This window comes from Eubalaena glacialis, chromosome 1, assembly GCF_028564815.1.
Source record: "Eubalaena glacialis isolate mEubGla1 chromosome 1, mEubGla1.1.hap2.+ XY, whole genome shotgun sequence".
In the NCBI taxonomy this organism is placed as follows: domain Eukaryota; kingdom Metazoa; phylum Chordata; class Mammalia; order Artiodactyla; family Balaenidae; genus Eubalaena; species Eubalaena glacialis.
Window position 1 is genome coordinate 124414411 of NC_083716.1, and position 25676 is coordinate 124440086.

General features: G+C 44.1%; 1 protein-coding gene and 1 pseudogene across 1 annotated transcript in view; one reads left to right on the plus strand and one right to left on the minus strand.

Moving 5' to 3' along the window:
* Positions 1 to 25676, plus strand: part of GPR39 (G protein-coupled receptor 39) — a 236502-nt gene that overhangs the window by 110945 nt on the left and 99881 nt on the right. The window lies entirely within an intron of this gene.
* On the minus strand, positions 10565 to 23693 carry LOC133100073 (large ribosomal subunit protein P1-like; annotated as a pseudogene).

Below are 25676 nucleotides of genomic sequence, written 5' to 3' on the forward strand. Positions count from 1 at the left end.
CTCATTCCTTCAGACCACCTTTAGGGCATTTGCTTCTGCAAGTCACCTTCATACAACCTACACTTGAGCCTAACTGGACCCCTGGGAATTCACAGTAGAAGCTGGTGCTCCCCTGCCTCCCTGCATTTGTCTATGGGGGACCCTGGCTGGAACGCCCAGCCCTGCCATCCTTCCATCAGCTGTCGCATCCTGTGCTTGCTCAAACCCTACTTGCCCTTCAAGCACCTGGAGCTAACTTCTAAATCCCTGTGTTTAGAGCACAGGATTAATTCAGAGCACAGGGTTGAAGGCTCAGCTTGGCCATCAACTAAATGTGGCATCTTTGACAGACTCAGTGTCCTCTTCTGTAAAATGGGGATTCAGTGTAAAATGTTCATTCATTGTCTGACGGGCAGCCAGATGGGGAGGGCTGATGGCAGGTTTATGGGGGGGAGGGGGTGTGCTCCCCAGGAACCTCTGAGATAAACACTCCAAGAAAGCAGACATCTAACATCTCACAGCATCTGGCTTGGAAAAGACCTCTTCAATGATATCTTGACACATGGCCTTGGTAGAAAACCTGAGCAAATATGAACTAAACAGGTCCATGATTCCAGACCCCAAAAGTTCTGAAAACTGGAAATTTACCATAACTTATTTGGCAGTAAAACCTGGATTAACCTGATAGGAGGTTATTTATGGCATTTATCAAACTGCAAAAATTCATGCCTTTTGCTGTAGAAATGTGTGTGTGTGTGTGTGTGTGTATGTGTGTGATTACAGGATTCTTTCCTGGACTCTGCAGGGGATGTTTTGTAGCACACCGTAGATGTACTATATCACTTTTCTAAAATCTGGACAATTCTGAATTCCTAACCACATTTGGCCCCCAGGGTTTTAGCCGAGATTTGTGGACCCGTACAGACCCCAGCGGGAGGGATCCTCCCCCTGTCCACCCCGCCCCCAGCAAGTTCCTAGTCCTACAGGCTCCCAGGAAAATGGTTTTCTTCCACGTGAGCATCTTTGAAGTGCACACAGGGTCCAGCCCAACCTGCAGCTGAAGCCCAGAGTGATCCTTTACTCATTGCAGAAGTGTATTTTTTTTGGTGTTAGAAACACAGCGTAGACTCAAAAGAAAGGGGGCTCACGCTGTCTGCAAGATGCTCTGGGCCTTATCGGAGGGCTGTACCAGCCTCCAGGGGTCAATACCCCAGGCTGCTCCCCCCACTCAATACCCGCACACTCTGGGTTTTCGCCCCTGCCTCCCCATATTGTGGTGTGTAGGGAGAATGTCCTGTTTTCTCTGAGTCCTACTAGGTCCTAAAGTCCTGAACTAATGGTGCTCAGGTATGAATGGGTGGTGTAGGCTCTGGGTCTTCTCTCTCTAGACGCCATTTACACTTTAGCAAGGGTGCTTTGTGCTTCAACCCAGAGGGTTGACTAATAGAGGGTTTTCAAATAACGTGCTATTTGGGGGCAGAAGAGTTGTTCTGATTACTTAGTGCTGTTTAATAAACTTGCCCCACACCCAAGTAGTAGCTTAAGGCAGCCGTTTTATTTTGCTCACAGTTTTGTGGGTCAGGAATTTGGGGGGTGCTTGGCTAGGTGGTTCCTCGCTGATGCACGTGAACTTAGCTGTACTGGCTGGAACATCTATTTTATTCTGTCCATCAAAGTGGTCACTGGGCCTGCTCAGATTCACGGGGGGAGGAAAAGAGACCCCCCCTTCTTATGGGGTGTGGCAGGAGCGTGTGGTGGTGAGCGTGTGGGATGGGAGACGCTGGACCACTTTTGGAAAACTACAGTCGGCACAGGAGGCTTCTAGGCAGATCAGGTGCCTAAGTGGAGGAATCTGTAATTCCAGTCCAAAGAGTGATGATGGAGGAAACTTGGGGTGCAGAAAAGCCCAAAGAAGATTCTTTCTCTTTACATATATTTGGGCAGAGAAAAAGGAAGTGTTGTTAGGAAGACCAAGAAATTCCATGTCCCTACGACTTACCTACATCCTCTCCACACTCATCCCTCACATTTCCCATACCGCCATCCCCCGCCCTTCTTCCTTGCACCCCCATTCTCAAGATGGTGAAAATTCCTTTAACGTGCAGAAATCTTTTACTGCCACTGTAAAATATGAAAGTTAGAATTTAGTATTAAGGCCTGCTAAAGCTGATAGCAAGGGCTGCCAGAGAGTTTGTTGTGAGAACAGGAAGGCAGCATGAGCCCCAAGGCCCTGGAGAATTAAGAAAGGGGAGGAGGGGAGTCAGGATGGAGAAGACCCGCCATCCCCATCTCACAGGGGCAGGGAGGGGTCCCTCTGGGCTGACTCCTACCGGCTCCTCCGCTTCTCCTTCCCGCACGGTCCCCGCCCGACTCCTGCGGAAGACCCCCGTCTGCCATGTGGGGAGAAACCCACCAAGGAGCGTTTTGATTTCAGCGTGTTGTGTCGAAACAGCCCTGGTCTGGCCGCCTGGGCTGCCCATCCCTGCAGGTGCGCTATTGAAGGCAATCTCGCGGCCACCGCTGTGAAGCTGCGAAACACCCGCTGAGAGCTGCCAGTTTCCTGGCTGACCAGTGAGTAGGGTCCCACATCCTTTCACTCCGGAGTGCGGTGTGAACTTGAAATTGAGTTGAGGCTGGATTCTTTCCTCCAGGTGAGCTGCCTTTGAAAAGAAAAGAATCCCTATAAAACCAGGGGTTCACTTTAACTGGCAGTGCTCCCGCGTGGGTAGCCAGCACCCAGGGAGCCCTGTGATTATCTGCTTGGTGGCATCTCTGGCGTGACCATCCTGCCCTGCCCCTCAGCCTCTCCTGGACACCCCTTTCCCTCTGTGAACTGGGGTCAACTCAGGAAACATGGGCTTCTTCTTTAAGGAAACTGAGCCAGACTTGGGAGAATAGACCTTTTGGAAAATTTAAATCATATCCCATGTTTATAGGGCAGAAGAAACACATTTTGGATATTCCATGGTTTTCTCTTATCCACACCAGTGTCTCTCTCCTTCATCAGTGACAGCATTCAACGTCGCTGAAAAGCTAAGGAAAAGGATGCAGTTGAGCCAGTTGGGCAGACTGAAAGCCCAGGGGGAGGGGAAGGAGCAGGTGTGTGGGTAACCCCTGAAGATGACTAGGCAGGGGTGGGCAGGGTGATTTGGGGTGGGGTGTGCGCAGAGGGCTTGAACTTTTAATCTCATTGATTGCACAGCCATCTGTGAAGGAGGCACAGCGATTGGACAGGGTTTCTGTTTTTGTTTGTTTTCCTGTCCTCTGGGCTTTGGTGTCTTCATCAGCAAAGCAGAGACATAGGAATATCTTCCTTATAGGGCAGATTGGGAGATTCAGTGTGACAGTACGTGCAAAGCACCAAGAGCAATGCCTGGAACAAAGGAAATCATAAATGTTCACTGTGACTGTTACTATTACTATTTGATAGAAGAAAAGACAGCACAGTGAAATGAATGAGAGAGGGAATGTGGTAGAAAAGAAAATCTACAGGGCCAGATGCACACAGGCAATCTTGGGTCCTAATCCCAAATCCACCAGTTGGCTGTCATGTGACCTTGGCAAATTCTTTAACCTTTCTGAGCCTCAGTTTCCCCTCCCCCACGCTGTAAAACAAGAAGACGGCAGATTCAGATCAGCAGGTCTGGGATAAGGCCTGGGATCTTGCATTTCTAATAAGGTTCCAGGGGATGCAGATGAGGCTGGTCCAGGACTACACTCTGCGTGACAAGGGGCAGTGACGCTCTGTGATGACTATAGGCACCCAGTACGGAGGGCTCACACAGGGGAGAGGGAATGATCTGTTTTCTTGGTCAGAGTCTTGAGGATTATGGGAAGCTCTCCCAAGAGGTTTCCCAATCATCGAGCCTTCCGAGGATGAATAGGCCATCAGCATCAATAATGGGCTCAACAACAGTTGATCAGACTTTTTACATTTTTCCCCCATCAGCATTAACAAGTCATAGCCACGAGTCAGTTTTGGTTGGGAGTAGGTGCGTGGAGAAAGATGGAAGATGTTTGTAGCCAGTTCTCGAACTTGAGTGAGCATCAGAATCTCCCAGAGGGCTTGTGAAATGTAGATTGCTGGGCCCCAACCCAGAGTTTCTAAATCATTAGGCCTGGGCTGGGGCCCAGGAGTTTGCATTTGTGACGAGTTCCCAGTGAATTTTGAGAACCACTGCTTTATAGCAAGAGGCCTCCCACCCCAGGGCACACAGGCCAAGGGTTATAACTGGGCATATGGGGTGGGGCAGAGAAACCCAGAGGGACAAACACAATGGGAGTGGCTGCTGGAAGGGGTTTTGTTAAGACTGGGCCTGAGACTTGAGACTTGGCCAGCACAGTTGACGTGGATAAGACGCTGAGAACTGACCTCTGTGTTCACTAAGAGTGGCAGATAGCTTATCAACCCTTGGATTCCTACCACCCAGTACAATGAAGATGTAGTCATCCCAACTGAAATTCCTTTTCTTCCTTCCCTCCACTCTTTCCAAAGCATGCCGCTTTCCAGGAGCCTGGCTATAAAAATGAAGACCCAGACCAGCCCCAGCAGGCCTCAGTGGACATTAGCATGTTGGTCTGTTGGCAGCTCAGGGGGCTCTGGAGCTCGGGCAGAACCTCCATCTTTAGAGGTATTTGAGATGGGTTGGTTTCCAGGGATGCAGCAGCCTCTCCACTAAGAGGGAGGCATCATATGTAAATATCAAACGAAGGGAGGGAGGGAGGGGCTGGCTGACATTTTGGCTGACCCTGGATCCTCTGAGAAGAAAAACCACTAGGGCTTGAATTAATTTTAATTCAACAGAATATTTTCATAAAGCGGTCCTTGGAGCAGCAAGACAGTGTGTTTCATATTTTCCACTGCTTCCGGTGAGCCACGCTGATGGAGGGTCATTGGGGTCACAGTAGGAGGAATCCCACTAACTGCATCATAAGGGATGTTTGCCCATTAGCTCAGATGGATTGTCTCCTAACAGAGTCCTTCGGGAGAGTGCTATTGCAGGTGGGGGATGGGAGGAAGGGAATTGAAAAGTAACTGAAATTTACAAATGGCATTTCCTTGGGCCCTGGACAAAATGAGTTCCATATGGCCAGCAGGGGGCAGCAATGCACAAACAGTGATTCTGGTGTGTGTACCAGGAGCTGGGTGTTGGCTCTGAAAATAGCTAAGCAGTGAGGATGGTTGAGGCTGTTTATAGATAATTTCCAGAGCTGGCAAAGCTGGGACTGTCACGCCCACCCTTTCCCCCACAAGCAAACCTTTGATTTTTCTCAGTATGCTGAGAAGTCAATAAATGTTTAGGTCTGCTGGGTTTTAATTCTGCAAGTTTTCTTTTCATCTTTTGGCTGCTCTGTGTAATTTAGAATTTCTGCAGCCTGACTGAAAATTATAAGTAAACTAGGATTAAGAAGTCGGCTTTATTAATATAATAGTTCAGTTAATAGACATTTAAAAATGTCTATTTCAGCTCTTCTCTGGGTTGAAATTTTATTAGAACTATAATCGCGATGACACCCGTACACCAAGTTGGGGAACTTACTTGTCGATATTTGTTTTAAAGTTGAGGAAATGAGACTGACAAAATGCAAGAAAACACATCTCAAGGAACAGTCAGTTTTTCCCAATTTAGGGATTAGTTTGTCCATTCCTAAAACTAGGACTCAGCCTGTATTATATTTTCTCAGCAATTTGTCAAGTTTGCTTGTAAATGACTTTAATTGTAGATGGCTTTGCCTGTTTTGCTGGGCTGGAAAATTCTGCAGCCCAGCATACTTCTCCTTTGGGAAACTTCTCACATCTTGCATAGTATTTCTCTCCACCACCCTCTGCTGTTACCACCCCCCCGAAGGTTAATTTAATCCTGTTGTTCTTAAATGAAACACCCTAAATCATCCTCCTCCCCTTCCCTGTCTTTCTTCTCTCTGTTTAAACCCTTCCAGGATGTAATAGTCTGGAAAATATTTCAATCATCATGTCTCCTTTTCAGCCGGCCAATTCTCTTCGGCGTGTTCTCTGTGGCTTGTACTGAAGTGCAATTTTTCAGTGTTGTTTTTAGTTTAAATAACATGCAGTGCACCATTGCTAAAGGTCTTCTAGAACATTCCACTTGGGGTCTTGCCATTAAATAATATTCTGATGGAACACGTACCTATCTTTCCATAGGAAGAAATGCTATTGGCTCCCAGCCCTAATTGGCTGTAAATTTAGCTGAAGGTCCATCTGCCTTGGGAGTTAGACCATCTTCTCTGAGCTCAGAATAGTGCCCTGGATTAGATGTTTAATGGATAGACTTAGTGAATAAATATGTGTTCGTAAGTGTGTTGTTTAGAAAATAGTCAAGTGAAAGGCATTTAATTCTGCTAAGGCAGAAAATGTAAGTTTTCTGTCTTCTTACACTGTTTTGCTACATGTCAGCTCCTCAATTTAGCAGCTGTGTGACCTTGCATATATTACTCAACCTTGCTGAGTCTCAGTTTCCTCAATTGCAAAATAGAGAGCGTGAGGGCCAAATAGAGGTATGTAGTGTTTAGCAGAACATAGAGTCAGTCCCCAAGGCATAGCAGTGACTTTTGGATTTTGTTGTTATTGTCGTTGCTACTACTGCTATCATTATGCAGCCTAATTCCCATGCCTACGTGTCTTTCAAAGTCCCCACTTGCCTATACCTTCTCATTTCTCAGCACACATTACTCAGGGAAGCTTTCTCTGATCCCCCAGACTAGGGTGCTATGTCTTGGCTATTGTGAGTAGTGCTGCCATGAACATAGGGGTGCAGGTATCTTTATGAATTATAGTTTTGTCTGGATATATGTCTAGGAGTGGGATTGCTGGATCATATGGAAACTCTATTTTAGTTTTTTGAGGAACCTCCATGCTGTTTTCTATAGTGGCTGTGCCAGCTTACATTCCCACCAACAGTGTAGGAGGGTTCCCTTTTCTCCACACCCTCTCCAGCATTTGTTATTTGTAGACTTTTTAATGATGCCCATTCTGACCGGTGTGAGGTGGTACCTCATTGTAGTTTTGACTTGCATTTCTCTAGTAATTGGCAATGTTGAGCATCTTTTGAGCATCATGTACCTATTGGTCATCTGTATGTCTTCTTTGGAGAAATGTCTGCTTAGGTCTTCTGCCCAGTTTTTGATTCAGTTGTTTGTTTGTTTTTTTTTCCCTTATTTATTTATTTATTTATTTATTTATTTATTTATTTATTTATTTATTTTTATCTTATGGCTGTGTTGGGTCTTCGTTTCTGTGCAAGGGCTTTCTCTAGTTGCGGCAAGCGGGGGCCACTCTTCATCGCGGTGTGCGGGCCTCTCACGTTGCGGAGCACAGGCTCCAGACGCGCAGGCTCAGTAATTGTGGCTCACGGGCCTAGTTGCTCCGCGGCATGTGGGATCTTCCCAGACCAGGGCTCGAACCCGTGTCCCCTGCATTGGCAGGCAGATTCTCAACCACTGCGCCACCAGGGAAGCCCCAGTTGTTTGTTTTTTTGTTGTTGTTGAGTTGTATGAGCCGTTTGTATATTTTGGAAATTAAGAAACCCTTGTCGGTCGTATCATTTGCAAATATTTTCTCCCAGTCTGTAGGTTGTCTTTTCGTTTTGTTTGTGGTTTCCTTTGCTGTACAAAAGCTTGTAAGGTTGATTAGGTCCCATTTGTTTATTTTTGCTTTTATTTCTATTGCCTTGGGAGACTGACGTAAGAAAACATTGGTACAAGTTTTGTCAGAGAATGTTTTACCTATGTTCTCTTCTAGGATTTTTATGGTGTCATGTTTTACATTTAAGTCTTTAAGCCATTTTGAGTTTATTTTTGTGTATGGTGTGAGGGTGTGTTCTAACTTCATTGATTTACATGCAGCTGCCCAACTTTCCCAACACCATTTGCTGGAGAGACTGTCTTTTTTCCATTGTGTATTCTTGCTTCCTTTGTTGAAGGTTAATTGACTGTAAGTGTGTGTAGGTTTATTTCTGGGCTTTCTATTCTGTGAGGATCTCCATTGACCCATATGTCTGTTTTTGTGCCATTACCATGCTGTTTTGTTTTTTTTAAGTATTTATTTATTTTTAACATCTTTATTGGAGTATAATTGCTTTACAATGGTGTGTTAGTTTCTGCTTTACAACAAAGTGAATCAGCTATACATATACATATATCTCCCTCCCATCCTCCCTATCCTGCCCCTCTAGGTGGTCACAAAGCACCGAGATGATCTCCGCCTACCATGCTGTTTTGATTACTGTAGCTTTGTAGTATCAGACAGTGGGATCTTTGATTCAGGACAAGGTCTTCATCTTTGGTGCCCAGAGCATGTCACATCTGGAGCCTGTACAGGGTAGTCATTCAATGGAGGTTTGCTCTGTTCATTAAGACTGTGTGTCTACCAGGCTTTGCCCTCCCATGCATAGAAGGAGGTTTCCTTAAGAGTCCCATTGTCTATGTTACTATTTAACATAACTGAAAAGCAACAAGACCAAATCCCCATGTGGAGGTTTCATCATCTCACTCTAACTGTGGACGGTTTCCTTAATTAAGAGCTTCACAGTGACTTTCTAAGGTACTTGCCCTGAGGATCTCATTAACAAATGGTCCAGAACATGACTTCTTTTTAGTTAATTCACACTGATGCCACGAGATCAGGTTGTGTCTTTTTGTGATGCTCACAAACAACCTGTTTAACCGTCCATTTTACATTTTTAAGGAGGACTTATGTCAAGATGAACTGCCTAAGTTTCTGGAAATCAGTATTCCCCTATTTCTGGAACTAGGGTATTTGCTCAACTCCTGTCTCCTGGCTTCTCCAAGAGCCCGGGGGAGCTACTAAGAGATTCTCTGAAGTTTTTCTGGAATATTCCTCCACATTCCAAATGTAATTTTGCTGATCCGACACCCTATTTCATTGCCATAGATTGATGGTTTCCTACTATCTCCTGGCTTGATGAGGATTTCTGTTGCCTTCTGGGACACTAGCTTTACATTGTCCAATTTGCAGACTCATTGCTAGGAAAGATAAAAGCCCAGTTGGAATTTTAACACTCTGTTTTGTGTTACCTATTAATTTTGTCACACTTCATCCAATCAATGAGTCGCTCCCTTCTGTTTGCTGCAGATATCATTTAAAAACCTTCTGTTGTCTTCTTTATCACTCATAAACCTCTGTGAATTGGGGGTCTTTCTCTGGATGCGACGATTCCTACACGACCTGCACATATTTTAAAAATTCATCCTGACCTGCGTGTCTCTCTTTCCATCCTTTGCCCTTGCCTTTTAACCTCCTGAGCTGAACAGAGAGGCCCCTGCAGAGCATTGTTGCTTCCTTTAGAGGTTGCCCCTCTCCTGCCTTTTCTTCCTTCCTGACTCGGAGTGGTCGTGTGATCAGAATTACATTTTATAAGCAGGAAGTTCTAATTACTGCACAGTGGCAGCTGGAACAACTTATCCATACCATCCTCCTGGTCCTCCAGAAGCAGCTGCTAAGAGGGTGATGATTGTGTAAGCAAGCATGGTATCAGTTTGCTCTCCAGGTGGCCTTGTGTAGGGAACAGAACAAATGAGGATGATCGTGTTTCCCTGGAAGGAGGAATAAAGAAGGTGGCGTTCAGGAGCAGAGAGGCGGAGGAGGGAGGCTGCAGCAGGTGTGCACCAGGCTCATGCTCTGAGCATCAGCCCCTCCCCATGGACATTGATGGCAGGTGGTGTCCCCACTGGGCTTCCCTGCCAGCCTATGTGAGGGCTGCTTGCAGATGCCGGCAGTGGCCCATCACTGCCCCCAGCGAGTGGAGTCAGGGAGGTCATTCAGGCCTCCATTACTAGAGTCTCACCCATGCCTGTTGCCCAGTGGGGCTGTCAGAAGCATGTGGATTTGAATTCTATTAACTGCAGTGATGCCCTGGGGTCTCCAAACTTCACTCAGAAGTGAAATGCCTCCTTCTTTCCCTCTTTTTTTCCATTCTTGATTCTGTATGTTCTTTTTTCAGCTCCCATAAGGCCAGATGCTTCTCTGGGCTTAGGTTATAGCTAGGATGACGGTTGCCCGGAGTGTGCAAACCTGCCTGGTCCCAAGACTCATGGCTGCCAATCTGAGAACCCTCTTCCTGTTTCCCATTTCAGACTCTTTTCGTCTCTACCTTTGTTCCTAAGACTGTCTTCCAAATCAAGATCTCTAGTTTCAGTGGAGAGGTGTTTCTTCATTCCTGTATCAGGATCCACATCCATGGATGCATATTTTTGTATCATTTCTTCTTCATTGAACCTAAAATATGTAAGGAGGCAAGGTGAACATAAATATCAAAAAACGATAGAAAATCCCCATTTTTCAATCCCTGGTGAAATAATTGGTTCAGGCAATGATCATCAGTGGATGAAACCATGAGTTAGAGGTTGCTGAGGACGTTTACATGGGAGGGGTCAGGCTGTCACATCCCGAACTCACTCATTAATGATAGCGCCACTGAGAGAGGAACTACCAGTCATCGTGGACCCCTAAAATACAAACCACTCAATATCACCTAAGGAATTTTTTCTTTTTTTTTCCCAGCAAAGACCTCAGCTTTTCATTCAACATGTTACCAGAGAGGTTTAGTCAAAAAAGACCAAAGCCCATGTCATCATCACACTCTTCAGATTCTTCTTTGTTTGCTTCTACTTTCTTCTCCTCAGCTGGGGAGGCAGTGGTAGAAGGGGCAGGACCTCCTGCTGGGGCAGCATCAGCTGCTGGGGCAGCTCCACCTGCCCCCATGTTGCAGATGAGGCTCCCGATGTTGACATTGGCCAAAGCCTTTGCAAATAGCCTGGCTGGAAAGGTTCAACGTTTGCACCGGCTGCTTTAATGAGGGCATTGATTTTATCCTCCATGACCATCACCTCATCGTCGTGCAGGATGAGGGCCGAGTAGATGCAAGCCAGCTCCGAGATGGAGGCGGGTGAGTGCTAAGCAGGGGCTGCTGGGCACGGTGCTAGCCGCTGGATGAAGTGAGGGCCTCACCCCACCGTGGCCTTAGCGTCCTTGGAAGGACCGAGCACCTTAGCCGCAGCTGGGGCAAGGGACGGGAATATTCTTGACAAAATAAAGTTGAACCTGAATTTAGTCAAGCTGCATTTACTAGAAATGCAGGGAACAGAGGAACAAATAAGATGACACCACGAAGAGGCAAGCTGACAAATTCAGAATGTAAGGCGTTCTACACGTCACCGCGACAGTAAAGGCACAAGACCTCAGAGACGTAACCACCAAATGTAATCGAATATAATGCGGGTCCTTGTCTGGAGGCTGATTTCAGCAAGCTGACTGTGAACTAGCCAAGTGATGACATTGACTAGCAAGGAATTATTGCTAATTTTGTTAGACATGTTAATTTTGAATCAGGGTGATGAGTATATGGGGGTTTGTTATGCTGTCCCCTCTATTTTTCCGTATGTTTGAAAATGTTTATAGTAAAAAATATTTTTACAAGTTAAAAAATAAAGCAAGTTGGTCAGTTTACTTCCTAAGAGGGTCGGCGGGGGTGGGGGGGGGATTGTCTAATGTTAAATGACCCAAATGAGTTATCCTGCTTGATTTATATCCCTGTCTTTAATAAATTAGAATTCTGGTTTCTAAGTTTAAAAGGGAAGGAAGGTGGAAATTGTTTGTATTAGTAGAGTGGTTGGAGTTTTACAGTGAACATATATTTAACATACCCTTGGTTTTATGATGGAATTAGAGGCCATACAGCTTCTTCCAGACAGACACCATGTGGTAGAAATAGAGCATCTGAAGCCTGGAAGGAACCCAAGCATTTATTTAGCTGCCTTCCCTCTGAGCTGGACCACTGTAAACCATCCAGGTTAGGGGTAGGGTTAGGGTCTTTCTTTCAAAGTCCTTCAGAGAGGGGGGAGACATCACCTCCCCAGAATCTGAACATTAACAGCACTCACCATCAGGAAGTCTTCTTGAGATTCCAGGTACTCAGAGAAACCCTCTCTGTCTTATCCTGTTAACACTGAAGAGGAGGGGGCCCCCTCTCTGAGAGCGCCTCACATCCCAGGAGGACTGGCATTAACCACCAAGCCCTCGGCTTCCCTTTCTCCTCTTTTCCTTATTCACCAGCCCTTAATCATTTGGGAGGTTTTTATCTGTGGTCCCCCGTTTTCCTTGTTCCTGTGGGAGAGACCCACGGCTCTAAAGGGCTACTAGCATCAAGGACAAGGTGCGAGTTCCCTAATGGGCTCCCACCAGCCCCACGCCTCCTGGCCACAGTCTCTGTACTTGCCCTTTCTTGACTCCAAGCCTCTTCTCAGCCCTTCTGGAAAGTCCCACAATACTCCTCCATCACTCTGTTCATTTGGAAACTGCCAAGGCACTGTGACGCCTTGGTTATTTGGATCCCATATTTCCAGCTTCCACAGTGTTGTAAAACAATCCAAAAACAGATTTTATGAACACAAATCCCTTTGGCTGTAAGAAGATGCCTCTGGGCTCCTTCACCAAGCACCTGGTTCGAGAAGGTTCGAGGTGGGCCCCAGGTGTGGCGTCAGATAGTCTGGTGGGAGCAGGGCCGCCTGTTTGGCTGGTGGCATCTACAGAATGCCAGCTTTCCCCACACAAGCCAAGACTGTTGAGGAAGTGAGAGCAGGTAGGAAAGTGGAGAGAATGGAGAGAAGAGGGGCAAGGGTGGGGAAGTGGGGTTAGAAAAATCAGCAGCCGTCCCTCTTTGAGCACACCCGCCAGCCTATCCTATCCAAACTCACCACATGTGGGCTTCTGTTAGGGGGAGGGCTGCCCTGAATCTCCCCTCCCCCCCTGCATTCAGTTAAGTAGCCCTCCTCAGGGCTTACGGTGCCAGGCACATACTTCTGCGCTGCCTTATAACCCTGTAGTACAGTGTTCACTGCACGTATCTGTAGACGCTTGACTGTAGGCTCCTGAGATCAGGAGGTACCCTTTTGCTTTCTGATTCCCCAGCCCTCAAACTATACCTGTCACAATGCCTGCCTCTCTGCACTGGGGTTTTGACAGGCCTTGTGCACGTGAATGGGTCTGTGTGTGAGTTGGTGAGGGAGATACAGAGACATCAGGGTATCCTCCTGAAAGCCCACCAAATTATTCAGCCTGGTTGCCTCGTTCAGAATTCACTACCCAGCACAAAACAAGCTAAATCATGGAAAAATAACACTGTAGCTTGGACAATAATGAATATGCAAGCAGCATAACGGGGTGAAGTACTGAGAGAGCCATCTACTGTAGAGAGTTTAGTCTTAGCTTAGTGAAAGATCAGGGGCAAAAGCACGAAAAGATCCTGCTAGTTTTGAAAAAAAGAAAATGAATAACTAGCTAACATGCAATGGGTGAAGATAGGGAAAAGTTCAATCAGTTCATCCATGGTCCAGCCATTTTGGAAGATGGCAGGCCTCAGTCTTTGGATACTGACAAACAGCACTGTACCACGGGAGGCACCTTCCTTCTGGAAAAAAAACATCTGGACTCGGTGTTGCATGGTATGAACTGCCTCCACCTTTGTTCCAAAGTGCTTTGAAAAGACTGGATGTATTTATGACAAATGCAGGTGTATTTGTCCTTTCAGACTGGTGCAAGGCATTAGAAGGTCAGCTATTGCAGCTGGAAAGCAGCCAGCAAATAAGGAGGCCACAGAAGAAGTTTGTGACTTTTTAAAGATAATTTATTTCAGTTCACAATTTACACAGAATATCAAATCTGAAGGGGACCCCAGGGTTACCCAGTTTAACTTCTTCATTGTATAGATGAAAAATGAGAAGAGTAGTGACTTGCTTAAGATAGCATTAGTAGTTCTTAGAGCTTCAGTTGATGGTTTCTGATTCATGTAGTGATCATTCCATTATTATACCAAGCTGCATTTCCATCCAGAATATTTTTATAATGCTGATTAAGCTGGATTGTTTGGGTGAACTTTTCCAGCATTTATCCTAGATTTTATCAAGTGTAATTTTAGGAAGGTGGCTTTATTGAAGCATTAAATGACCTACTGTAGCAGTTTCCTCTATTTTATGTAGAGGAAGAGCACCAAATGCATGTTCTGTTATTATAAGTTCGGTGGTTGTAATATGTTGCCATCAGTATTATTTAGGAATGCTTTTGGCTGCATGAAACAAAAAACCTAACCACAATTGCTTGAATGAATATAGGTTCATTTTTTTCTGACATAACATGAATTCTGGATGTAGGAAGCTTTGGCTTTGATTCAGCAGCTCAGTAATATCAGGAATTACATACAGCAGTGTGTATATGTCAATCCCAGTCTCCCAACCCTGAATTTTATACCTTTGGGATTTTATACAATGAACCTGTGTTGCCTTAAAATACTATGTTACACAAACTGACACCAACGACCTTTCTGAAGCCAGTGAGAGTTCCTTGGAGGCCACATGCTTGGGCTCTGAGTCAGATAGTTCACGGCTCTGTCACTTATTAATTAGGTGACCCCACTTATCTGCTCCAAGCTGCAGTTTTCTCATTAGGACGATGTGACAATCATGAGTTTGTGGTGAAGAATGAATGAGGGGATTTACAAAGACTTCTAGAAACCAGAAAATGGTCTTGTCTGTTAGCCTCCTAGCATGCTGAAGGCAGTCACTGACATGCAGCCCTGGGTCCCCCGGTTGTCTGCACTGACAGCTAAATGACATCTTTTGTGCCCTGTATAACTGGTTCACAACAACCCCTTACCTCATCAACAGCAATTACTTTGTATTCACTCTGCTTAAAAAGCCGAGGAAGAATACAGTATATTAAGAAAGGGGACAGATTAAAATGCTGTCCTGGGGTTTAAAGGGGGCTGGAAAACTTGACTTTGCAGCATAACTCATTTTTTTTTTTTTTTTAACTTTTGGGTTTATTTATTTATTTATTTATGGCTGTGTTGGGTCTTCGTTTCTGTGCGAGGGCTTTCTCTAGTTGCGGCAAGTGGGGGCCACTCTTCATCGCGGTGCGTGGGCCTCTCATTATCGCGGCCTCTCTTGTTGCGGAGCACAGGCTCCTGATGCGCAGGCTCAGTAATTGTGGCTCACGGGCCTAGTTGCTCCGCGGCATGTGGGATCTTCCCAGACCAGGACTCGAACCCGTGTCCCCTGCATTGGCAGGCAGATTCTCAACCACTGCGTCACCAGGGAAGCCCCATAACTCATTTTTCAAAGGGTTTGCATGTGTATTTTCTCCCTCTAGACTTGTGATCTCTTAATAATAAGTAAAAAAAACCCAATTATTTTTAGTGCTTATGTATCTCATCTCCCACATAAGCAGTGAGCTTCTTTTTGGAAAAGATCTTGCTTCATACAACTTTGTACCATTCAAACCTTCCCCATGTGGCTGCCCTTAAGCACTTTTAGTACAGTGTGTATTGGTTATCTAGTGCTGTGTAACAAATTACCCCAAAACTTAGTGCTATGCCTCTCACAGTTTCTATGGGTCAGGAATTCAGGAGGGGCTGCTTGGTTGGGTGGTTTTGGCCCAGGTGTCTTGTGAGATTGAAGTCCTGTGTCTGCTGGGGCTACGGTCATCTGAAACTTGGCTGGGGCTGGATGGTCCACTTCTGGGGGGATCACTCACATGGCTGGCATTGGTGCTGGCTCTCGGTATCCCAGTTCTATACTTATGGGCTTCTGTCCTCAGAGCATGGTGGCTGGGTCCCCCCAGAGCAAGTAACCAAGAGAACACAGTGAAAGCTACACCTTTAATGACCTAGTTTCTGAAGGCACACATGAGAATTTCTGAGCACTCTGCTGGTCACACACAGACCCCTGATGATTCACTATGGGAAGGGACAAAATAAGTGCATGAACACCGGGAGGTACCCTGGAGGCCATCTTGAAGGCTGACTGCAACACACATGTTATATAGAGCGTATAGTACCTGATAATTTGTTTATTACATGGTGTGAGCATGTACATTGTGCATACAATGTATAAATGGTAAAAGCCAAAGATTGGTTTTACTATTGGGGGAGAGGGTACTCTAGTTTGGTGTCTCAAACTTGAGTGTGTGTTACAATCACCTGGAGGGCTTTTTAAAACACAAGTTGCTGGGGCATCCCTAAAGTTCCCGATTCAGTAGATCTGGGATGCGGCAGGAGAATTTACATTCTAACAAGTTCACAGGTGACTGTGATGCTCCTGTTCCAGGGCCACACTTTGACCATCGCTCATCTAATTTGTTTAGAGATGCTAGTGGCTGTTTAAGAAAACCTTCCTCAAAGCAAATACATCCTTGATCTCTCAGAGCTAAATACCAAATGGTGAAATTCATTATGCGTATCTTAACTTGAGGCTCGCTGAATGCTACAGAGTTAATGTAAATGTACAAATCAGAGAGAGGACAGTATATGAACAGCTCTAAGCAGTGGTGAGCTGGCAAACTCTCCACAAAAAAGACACAGCTTTGAGGTGTAACTTGCCAATTGCCATAGTGTAAATGCTCCCACCATGGCCGATTATCACCAGATTGCTGAATGTTTCACAGCTAACTCTCTCTAGTTGGAACACACCAGCTCCAGCACACCACTGGCTCTAAGCAAGGTCTTTCCTCATCATGTGTGTTTCTGAGAAGGCTGTGGTCCAGGTGGGGCTGGGGATGGCCGGGGGATTCAGATAGCCAGTCCTTTGTACGCTAACACTGTCAAACGCCAGGCTTGATGTTCTTCCTATCTAGCGTGAGATTTTTTTGAGGCAGCTAAAGTGACAGGATATAATTGTGCAGACAACTCTGTGTGGCAAAGGTAGATGCAAAATGGGACTTTTCAAATTCTCCCCCTTCACATACTGCCCCCAACTTGTACAGTCAATTCTAATGACTACTCCAGGCCTTCTGTTCTAATCAAGTTCAACCTCACAGAGGCCCCTCCGCATCAAAGCCCTTTCTGGCCTCCCAAGACTCATTTCCTCGGGGTGGGTGACAGGAACTACTTTAGTGAAATTCATCTTTTGAGCTGCCAGGATTCCTGTTAAGGGTATAATGTCTGAGGGCCTATAGACATTTGTGCAGAAAATTTATTTGGCACTTCACCTTGTAGGGGGCTGGCAACAACTGTTTACCACTTTGAACTGTTGCTTAGATCTGAAATTGCTATTTAGCTTGTAAGCTTCTTGAGGGTACAGAATTGTTTTGTGTGTTTGTCACGACATCGACGATGGTGCCTTGGGTAAAATACACACTTAATAAACATTTCATGACTTCTAATTTGGAATTCTCTTCGTTGTAGCAAACATTGTCATCCTAACAGAGAGCTTCAGTGGCTTAATTCTAAAGAGTGAGTCATTTGGGAATTTCAATTACCGTGAGAGATAAGTGGAATACGATGTTTTGGTAGGAAGTCCTTTTGGGGTATCCCATAATGCTTCTTTTTTGTTATATAAAGGACAGAGTCTAAGAAAATAGGATTCATGCCAATTTAGTGCAATTAAAAAAAGGCATAGCTTTCGAGGTGGGCAGACCATGACCCCTGTGGGAGTGCCATCCTGAGTAGCCTTAGTAGCTGTCTTATTCTGGGTGACTTTCTTAGCCTCTCTGAGCCTCAGTTACCTGGTCTGTAACATGAGACTAACAATAGCCACTTGGCAGGTCTTTTGTGAAGATGAAATAAGATAATCTATGAAAAGTGCTAGGATGGAGCCTCGTGGGGAGTGGACACATGTTAATCCCCCCACTGCCTTATTTGAAGGAATCCACATACCTGTTCCAGATGTACCAAAGGTGCCATGACTCTGAATCGCTCTTTTTTTTTTTTTAATTTTATTTATTTATTTTTTATACAGCAGGTTCTTATTAGTTATCTATTTTATACATATTAATGCATATATGTCAATCCCAGTCTCCCACTGCATCCCACCACCACCACCACCACCACTTTCCCCCCTTGGTGTCCATACGCTTGTTCTCTACATCTGTGCCTCTATTTCTGCCTTGCAAACCGGTTCATCTGCACCATTTTTGTAGATTCCACATATATGCGTTAATATACGATATTCGTTTTTCCCTTTCTGACTTACTTCACTCTGTATGACAGTCTCTAGGTCCATCCATGTCTCTACAAATGACCCAGTTTCGTTCCTTTTTATGGCTGAGTAATATTCCATTGTATATATGTACCACATCTTCTTTATCCATTTGTCTGTCAATGGGCACTTAGGTTGCTTCCATGACCTGGCTATTGTAAATAGTGCTGCAGTGAACATTGGGGTGCATGTGTCTTTTTGAATTATGGTTTTCTCTGGGTATATGCCCAGTAGTGGGATTTCTGGGTCATATGGTAATTCTATTTTTAGTTTTTTTAAGGAACCTCCATACTGTTCTCCATAGTGGCTGTATCAATTTACATTCCCACCAACAGTGCAAGAGGGTTCCCTTTTCTCCACACCCTCTCCAGCATTTATTGTTTGTAGATTTTCTGATGATGCCCATTCTATCCGGTGTGAGGTGATACCTCATTGTCATTTTGACTTGCATTTCTCTAATAGTTAGTGATGTTGAGCAGCTTCTCATGTGCCTCTTGGCCATCTGTATGTCTTCTTTGGAGAAATGTCTATTTAGGCCTTCTGCCCATTTTTTGATTGGGTTGGTTGTTTTTTTAATATTGACCTGCATGAGCTGTTTGGAGATTAATCCTTTGTCTGTTGATTTGTTTGCAAATATTTTCTTTCATTCTTGAGGGTTGCCTTTTCATCTTGTTTATAGTTTCCTTTGCTGTGCAAAAGCTTTTAAGTTTCATTAGGTCCCATTGTTTATTTCTGTTTTTATTTCCATTACTCTAGGAGGTGGGTCAAAAAAGATCTGGCTGTGATTTATGTCAAAGAGTGTTCTTCCTAAGTTTTCCTCTAAGAGTTTTATAGTGTCTGGTCTTATTTAGGTCCTTAATCCATTTTGAGTTTATTTTTGTGTATGGTGTTAGGGAGTGTTCTAATTTCATTCTTTTACATGTAGCTGTCCAGTTTTCCCAGCACCACTTATTGAAGAGACTGTCTTTTCTCCATTGTATACCCTTGCCCCTTTGTCATAGATTAATTGACCATAGGTGCGTGAGTTTATCTCTGGGCTTTCTATCCTGTTCCGTTGATCTATACTTCTGTTTTTGTGCCAGTACCATATTGTCTTGATTACTGTAGCTTTGTAGTATAGTCTGAAGTCAGGGAGTCTGATTCCTCCACCTCCGTTTTTTCCCCTCAAGATTGCTTTGGCTATTCGGGGTCTTTTCTGTCTCCATACAAATTTTAAGATTTTTTTTCTAGTTCCGTAAAAAATGCCATTGGTAATTTGATAGGGATTGCATTGAATCTGTAGATTGCTTTGGGTAGCATAGTCATTTTCACAATGTTGATTCTTCCAATTCAGGAACATGGTATATCTCTCCATCTGTTTGTGTCAACTTTGATTTCTTTCATCAGTGTTTTATAGTTTTCTGAGTACAGGTCTTTCACCTCCTTAGGTAGGTTTATTCCTAGGTATTTCATTCTTTTTGTTGCAATGGGGAATGGGATTGTTTCCTTAATTTCTCTTTCTGATCTTTTGTTGTTAGTGTATAGGAATGCCAGAGATTTCTGTGCATTAATTTTGTACCCTGCAACTTTACCAAATTCACTGATTAGCTCTAGTAGTTTTCTGGTGGCATCTTTAGGATTTTCTATGTATAGTATAATGTCATCTGCAAACAGTGACAGTTATACTTCTTCTCTTCCAATTTGTATTCTTTTTATTTCTTTTTCTTCTCTGATTGCCATGGCTAGGACTTCCAAAACTATGTTGAATAATAGTGGCAAGAGTGGACATCCTTGTCTTGTTCCTGATCTCAGAGGAAATGCTTTCAGTTTTTCACCATTGAGAATGATGTTTGCTGTTGGTTTGTCATATATGACCTTTATTAAGTTGAGGTAGGTTCCCTCTGTGCCCACTTTTTGGAGAGTTTTTATCATAAATGGGTGTTGAATTTTGTCAAAAGCTTTTTCTGCATCTATTGAGATGATCATACGGTTTTTATTCTTCAGTTTGTTAATATGGTGTATCACATTGATTGATTTGCGTATATTGGAGAATCTTTGCATCCCTGGGATAATTACCACTTGATCATGTTGTATGATCCTTTGATGTGTTGTTGGGTTCTGTTTGCTAGTATTTTGTTGAGGATTTTTGCATCTATATTCATCAGTGATATTGGTCTGTAATTTTCTTTTTTGTAGTATCTTTGTCTGGTTTGGGTATCAGGGTGATAGTGGCCTTGTAGAATGAGTTTGGGAGTGTTCCTTCCTCTGAAGTTTTTAGGAAGGGTTTGAGAAGGATGCGTGTTAACTCTTCTCTAAATGTTTGATAGAATTCACCTGTGAAGCCATCTGGTCCTGGACTTTTGTTTGTTGGAAGATTTTTAATCACAGTTTCAATTTCATTACTTGTGATTGGTCTGTGCATATTTTGTATTTTTTCCTGGTTCAGTCTTGGAAGGTTATACCTTTCTAAGAATTTGTCCATTTCTTCCAGGTTGTCCATTTTATTGGAATAGAGTTGCCTGTAGTAGTCTCTTAGGATGCTTTGTATTTCTGCGGTGTCTGTTGTAACTTCTCCTTTTTCATTTCTAATTTTATTGATTTGAGTCCTCTCCTTCTTGTTCTTCATGAGTCTGGCTAAAGGTTTTTCAATTTTGTTTATCTTCTCAAAGAACCAGCTTTTAGTTTTATTGATCTTTGCTATTGTTTTCTTTGTTTCTATTTCATTTATTTCTGCTCTGATCTTTATGATTTCTTTCCTTCTACTAACTTTGGGTTTTGTTTGTTCTTCTTTCTCTAGTTCCTTTAGGTGTAAGGTTATATTGTTTATTTGAGATTTTTCTTGTTTCTTGAGGTAGGATTGTATCGCTATATGAACTTCCCTCTTAGAACTGCTTTTGCTGTGTCCCATAGGTTTCGGATTGTTGTGTTTTCGTTGTCATTTGTCTGCAGGTATTTTTTGATTTCCTCTGACTTTCTTCAGTGATCTCTTGGTTATTTAGTAATGTATCGTTTAGCCTCCATGGGTTTGTGTCTTTTATGTTTTTTTCCCTGTAATTTATTTCTAATCTCATAGTGTTGTGGTTGGAAAAGATGCTTGATATGATCTCAATTTTCTTAAATTTACCAAGGCTTGATTTGTGACCTAAGATGTGATCTAGCTTGGAGAATGTTCCATGTGCACTTGAGAAGAAAGTGTAATCTGCTATTTTTGGATGGAATGTCCTATAAATATCAATTAAATCTATCTGGTCTATCGTGTCATTTAAAGCTTGTGTTTCCTTATTAATTTTGTGTTTGGATGATTTGTCCATTGGTGTAAGTGAGGTGTTAAAGTCCCCCACTATTATTGTGTTACTGTCAATTTCCTCTTTTATAGCTGTTAGCAGTTGCCTTATGTATTGAGGTGCTCCTATGTGGGGTATATGTGTATTTATAATGGTTATATCTTCTTCTTGGATTGATCCCTTGATCATTATGTAGTGTCCTTCCTTGTCTCTTGTAACATTCTTTATTTTAAAGTCTATTTTATCTGATATGAGTATTGCTACTCCAGCTTTCTTTTGATTTCCATTTGCATGGAATATCTTTTTCCATCCCCTCACTTTCAGTCTGTATGTGTCCCTAGGTCTGAAGTGGGTCACTTGTAGACTGACTCTGAATCTCTTAAATTCCCATTTTTAAGGGCACATGCTTTTTTTTTTTTTTCTGTGCATTTCTAAATGTTTGCAATTTCTAAGGCAACATTACTGACACAAATCAAAATCCTTTCCTACACAGAGTGTGACTGGCAGGTCCAAATGCGATGGGGGTGGGGAGGGAAGCATCCTGAATATTAGCATTTCTGGGAATGTTTAAGGGCCAAAAAAATTATTTCTTCAGGGCCTAACGTGATTAATAAGGCGATGGGTTTGAGATTGTATTGGGGTGGATTTCTCTGTTTTCTCTCTGCTTCCCAAGGCTCCTGGGTTCCCAGGTTATTTTAATTGTACAGCAGGTATTAAGCAGTAATGATCAGCCATAAATCCCAGGTTTGGAAAGGATAACTCTGAAAGGTCGGGGCAGACCTAGAAGGAGGAAATAAACATTTAGCAGGTGACTCAGCAAGGTGCCCCACAATCAATATATTTCTTGGTCCAATTTAGTTGTGAAAGTTAAAGTAGGGAAATAGTTCCTCTTCAATTGATCAGAAGCACATTTGTTAAGCACCAACTATATGTCAAGCTCCAAAAGGGATAGAAAACAGGGCATAAAAATGGAAAAAAGGGATAGAAAAAAAGGGATTAAAAAAAGACCTCATTTTCATACCCAGGAACATACAGAGTGGATTGAAAGGCCATACATGTTTGTAATTTAGTTGACTTTCCTTGCTTTATTAGAAAATAGGTTTCCTACTAAGAAATAAGTAGAGAGGGTTTCCACACTTGGAACATTAAGTAACAGGGGAACTGATGTTTTGAAATATTGCATTTCTTTATAGCCACTTGGGAAAAGAGCCTGCCCAAGGTTGGGACCTGAGACCTGAGCTTTATGTGACATGTAATTTGAAAAAGTGAGATATGGCTTTTAAAATTTTTGTAGAAAACAACAAGCCCAATGCTTTCCCAGGGTTTGGGGTCATATCAGGCAAATGCAAGGTGAGGAATTTGGGGCTTAATTTATAGCACTATCTTTTTTTAAAAAAAAAAGGCATAACTTTCCATGTGCAGAAAATGGTCAGGGGCGTGGGTTGGGACATGGAGCTGAGAACTGGGGCCTGGGTTTCATTCAGTGAATACTCAGGCACCTTACAGAGCACTGGCTTTGTACCAGGCACTGTGCTGGGTGCTGAGGATAAGGGAAAGCAACATGGCAGCCCTCAGCTGAGGTCTATGGAATCACATTCGAGGCAGCAAATAGCTCTTCCCAGCAGGGCCTTGGAAAAGTCAGAGAGAAGGTAAGACTGACACACAGTCTTAACAGAGGAGAATTGTCTAGAAAGCATGAGGGACGAGTGTTCCAAGCTGAGCACACAAACTTCATGGCACATTAGCAAGGCAGCGAGAACTGTAGTTGGAAAAGACTAGAGCAGTGGTTCTCAAATGTAATGTGCATTCCAGTCACCTGGGGATCTTGTTACAGGACGTCCGGCGTGACCCCTGAGATCAGACATTTCCAACAGGTTCCTGCCTGATGCTCAGGCTGCTGGCTTGAGCCCACACTTTGTGTAGGGAAGTGGTGAGCATGGAACATAGGAATAAAAATGGGGGTGGAATGAAGGAAGGGGTGAATGGGGAGGGCAAGAGCCTATCACCATGGGCTGATTCCTGCAGCCTGGTATGTTTCGGCTTTCCCCACCTTCATACTGGTTAGAGCATCTGCACCATTGCCAGCCTCGCTGGGCTCCCAATGCTGCCTGCAACCCTCAGCCAGCTCCCTCTCCCAGTCCCAACAGCAGTGATACTAAATACTTACTGCTTTCCTCAAATCTCCCACCCACCACCTGCCATCATGGCCTCAGCAGAGTCCTGCCTTTTAATTCATAGAGAAAAGAGAGGCTGTCAGATGGAATTTTTCTTAAGGTTGGCCTTTCTCCCCACCCAGAACCCACCTGCCTTTTCTCCTGCTTTTCCTTTCCCCTTTAACTCCTGGGCAGAGACGTTCTTCCCCCCGCCCAAGTCTGAACCCTCCTCTGTGCTGTGGAAGGCATCCCCTACTCCCTGCGGCCTCCCGTGGGCCCTCCATTCATCCATCACTCCCCTCTTTCATGTATCTCCCGCCCCTTCCTTCCCAGCTTTGTTTCTTCTACTATAAACACCCTCAAGGCTCTCCTTTCTCACCCCCTCCCCTACTGAGAAAATGGCCTTGAACCTGAATCCCCCATCTAGCTACGGTCTGACCTCCCACCCTCCCCTCACCATCTGACTACTCCAAAGAGCAAGCCCACGCTCACTGTTTCTCCACTTTTCAGCTGTTCTCTGCACACGACCACCATCTGACTCTGGCTTCCCCCCTCCGCTGAAATGGCTTGCCCGAAGTTAACCCTGTCCAGGAATTTCACTCCCAGTTCTTACCAGTTAACGTTTCCCGGGGTCCTGGTCTCAGCCTTATTCTCTTCTAACCCTGAACAGCCTCCATTGGTTTTATTTATTTATTTATTTTAAAATTTTTATTGGCGTATAGTTGCTTGACAATGTTGTTTTAGTTTCTGCTGTACAGCAAAGTGAGTCAGCTATATGTATACATATATCCCCTCTTTTTTGGATTTCCTTCCTATTTATGTTACCACAGAGCGTTGAGTAGAGTTCCCTGTGCTATACGGTAGGTTCTCGGTTATCTGTTTTATACATAGTATCAGTAGTTCATATATGTCAATCCCAAGCTCCCAGTTCATCCCACCCACCTCCCCTTTCCCCCTTGGTATCCATATGTTTGTTCTCTACATCTGTGTCTCTTATTTCTGCTTTGTAAATAAGATCGTCTATACCAATTTTTTTCAGATTCCACATATATGCGTTAGTATACCATATTTGTTTTTCTCTTTCTGACTTACTGCCCTCTGTATGATAGACTCGTCTCCATTGGTGTATCACCCACACCTGGGACTTGAACCTCTCTTTCTCTACTGTTGACAGGAATCCAGCCCTCCAGCCCCATTTCTATATTGGTCATATCTTTGTATGTGTCTCACATTCTAAAAACTGATTTTTCCTAAACAACAAGGTCCTACTGTGTAGCACAGGGAACTGTATTCAATACCTTATAATAACCTATAATGGCAAAGAATCTGAAAAAGAATATATAGATTATATATAACCGAATACTTTGCTGTATACCAGAAACTAATGCAATATTGTAAATCAACTATACTGCAATAAAAAGGAAAAAAATGAATAAATTACGGTTATTAAACAGTTACCCAAAGCTGTTCCAATAGACCTGATTCTTCCTCTTCTCTCCTAAACCTACTTTTCCTGCTGAGTCCCACTCTAGGTGAATCATACCTCTACCCTCGCCTTCTCTCAACCCCAGACTTGAGAGTTATACACGTCTCCTCTCCTTGCCTCCCCTGCCATTAGCAGTGGTCGTGTCCTCTGCCCCCTTCCGCTGCTGCCCTAGTATGTGAACCACTGTACCTTCCTTCCACCACCCAGATTACTGCCTTCGCCTCCACCTGACTACTCTGCAAACACCTGTGGCTTTCAACCCCTACTGCACATCCGAATCCCTGGGAGAACTTTGAACAATTAGGATGCCCGGGACACATCCCAAACCGATTACGTTAGAATGTCAGGAGGTGGGACCCAGAGGATTCCAATGTGCAGTCAACATTAAGAGCCACGGCTTTTGTCTCTTCTCCCTCAAATCCATCCTCCATGCCGCCACTGAAGTATTTTCCTTCAAACTCAAATTGGATTATGATTTTTTTTTAAAATAAGACTTTATTTATTTATTTAATTTATTTATTTTTGGCTGTGTTGGGTCTTCGTTTCTGTGCGAGGGCTTTCTCTAGTTGTGGCAAGCGGGGACCACTCTTCATCGCGGTGCGCGGGCCTCTCACTATCGCGGCCTCTCTTGTTGCGGAGCACAGGCTCCAGACGCGCAGGCTCAGTAGTTGTGGCTCACGGGCCTAGTTGCTCCGCGGCATGTGGGATCTTCCCAGACCAGGGCTCGAACCCGGGTCCCCTGCATTGGCAGGCAGATTCTCAACCACTGCGCCACCAGGGAAGCCCTGG